This window comes from Aptenodytes forsteri, unplaced genomic scaffold (assembly GCF_000699145.1).
Source record: "Aptenodytes forsteri isolate BGI_AS27 unplaced genomic scaffold, ASM69914v1 Scaffold69, whole genome shotgun sequence".
In the NCBI taxonomy this organism is placed as follows: Eukaryota; Metazoa; Chordata; class Aves; order Sphenisciformes; family Spheniscidae; genus Aptenodytes; species Aptenodytes forsteri.
The window spans coordinates 343,161-345,557 of NW_008795885.1; the positions used below are offsets into that span (position 1 = coordinate 343,161).

At 36.0% G+C, this 2,397-nt stretch overlaps 1 long non-coding RNA gene across 4 annotated transcripts in view; it reads right to left on the bottom strand.

Moving 5' to 3' along the window:
* Window positions 1–886: 886 nt before the first annotated feature.
* LOC103903031 overlaps window positions 887–2,397 on the bottom strand; it is a 19,467-nt gene continuing 17,956 nt past the window's right edge. For all 4 annotated transcript variants that reach the window (XR_657819.1, XR_657818.1, XR_657820.1 and 1 more), the window contains one exon: window positions 887–1,185. This is a non-coding gene — a long non-coding RNA (uncharacterized LOC103903031). The remainder of the gene's footprint in view (window positions 1,186–2,397) is intronic.

Here is a 2,397-nt window from a genome sequence, read left to right on the forward strand (position 1 = left end):
ACTGGGACTGTTTAGCCTGGAGAAAAGGAGGCTGAGGGGAGACCTTATTGCTCTCTACAACTCCCTGAGAGGAGGTTGTAGCGAGGTGGGTATCGGTCTCTTCTCCCAAGTAACTAGTGATAGACGGAGAGGAAATGGCCTCAAGTTGTGCCAGGGAAGGTTTAGATTGGATGTGAGGAAAAATGTCTTAATTGAAAGAGTTATCAAGCATTGGAACAGGCTGCCCAGGGAAGTGGCTGAGTCCCCATCCCTGGAGGTATTTAAAAGACGTGTAAATGTGGCACTTAGGGACATGGTTTAGTGGTGGACTTGGCAGTGTTAGGTTATCAGTTGGACTTGATGATCTTAAGGGTCTTTTCCAACCTAAACGATTCTATCATGCTATGATTCTAATACTGTCTTCTATATTTGCCTGCGTCTCATACTCCTCCTTTACTAATTAGCCTAAATCGTTGAAGAGCTAATTTAGCTAGAACTATTCTTCCCATTCCTTGCACTGGAATACTTTGCATGTACATTCTTAAAGAGTTTCTTCAAGGAGCTACGAACTCTCCTAAACCACTTTTCTAATAAACATGTTTCCCAAGGAAATCTTACCCATTTATCCTTTCAGTTCAGTAACACCTGCTTTCTTGAAACTTGTTATGCCTTTTTCTAAAGGCATTTTTTCACCCCAAACTGGAACAACCTAATGGCTTTCAGGCTTCAATAAATATATTAGAGCTGGAAAAGCATCTAAGCAGAATAATATAAAGACAGTGATTGTATTAATAAAATTTTAAATGTTATTGCCATGCAGCACACTCCTTTTTAATAATTTGTGAGATGGCTTTTAATCTATCTGAAAAATACACATTTAAAAAAAGCAGGATATAACCATCAAAAATCATCACTAAGAACAATCAAAGTGTTTTATTCATAAAACAGCCTGTGTTTCAACTGCAGTCAGTTTTTATAACATTTTATGAAACATACATGAAAGTCAATGTGGTTTTCCATTTTCTGATTTTAATTGTTTAATGCACATTAGGCAAATTAATGTCATTATGCTTCTCTTTTAGCAATAGAATTAGAACTGTAGCATTTTCAAGATTCATTTGTCAATTTATAATCCAGTTTCCATGAAGAAGATAGAGATTGTCCAGTATCTTGTGCTTCTTTACTATCTTCACTTATCCCACATCTCTAAGGGAACAATATAATTAAAATTATGTAAATACAAATATTTGCTCATAAAAGCAAATCAAGTAGTGAATATTAGGTACAATATTTGTTAGCATTGGTTACGGAATTTTCTTTATACAGCCAATGGTTGAAGTAATTATTGAATTAATAAATTATGACTACCATTATTAAATGCTTTAGTCAAAGTTAGTTGGTTATATCTTCTTGTTTTAGGGCTATTAAGTTACAACAGTTCTTCACAATTATTAACTAATTTTCCTTGGTTTGGCTATTTTTTCAATACCAGCTTCACTTCCCATTGATCTCACATGTTAATTTTGCCTTCATATATTAAGTTATCTGTCATTTTACAAGGTTACTTACTCTGTCTTCTTTACTCCATTCTCTTAAATAAATATTTTAAAATTTATTTCTATTAACATAAAAAGATTTGTACTTGTTGCATTTCTGACTAAATTTACAACTAAGAACATTGACATATTCCTGCTAAAATTACATTTTTGATCATTCTGTTTATCTACATGTTAGGTATCTGTTCCTACATGGCTTCCATCATTCTACTAGCCAAGCCAAATGAAGGCATTGAATATTACAGCTAGCATGTCTTAGATGTTTGATCCTTTCCTTAATAAAAATATATACAGACAATGTTTGCTTTGGAATTATTTTTAGTAATATGTGCTTATATTAAAAATGCCAGGGGGGTGAGCTTTCAAATAAGGCGAGCGGGTGATGAGATTGGTAAGTATTCTATATCACTTGCAGGTTCACCCCACTCAAGGCAATCAGTCCTTTCTCATCAAGCATGCCTTCTATTAGTTTGCTCAAATTGGGAGCATTGTATTTCCCATTACAGATCAGATGAGCAGTCAATCAGCTGTAGTATGGCATTACTGAGGTTTCACAGCATGTTGTGATAACTTCAGAGATTCCTCCTTGCCACCTCTAACAGGCTAGAATAGCATCATCGTGTGCATAGCTGAGAGCAGGTCATATACTATTCAAACAGGGATGCATTCTCCTCACCACACAGACGTCTTGTTTCACGGTAGCTTAGTCCTGATGATAGAATCATTGAGGTTGGAAAAGACCTCTAAGATCGAGTCCAACCATCGACCCAACACCACCACCCGCTAAACCATGTCCCTAAGTGCCTCATTTACACGTCTTTTAAATACCTCCAGGGATGGGGACTCAGCCACTTCCCTGGGC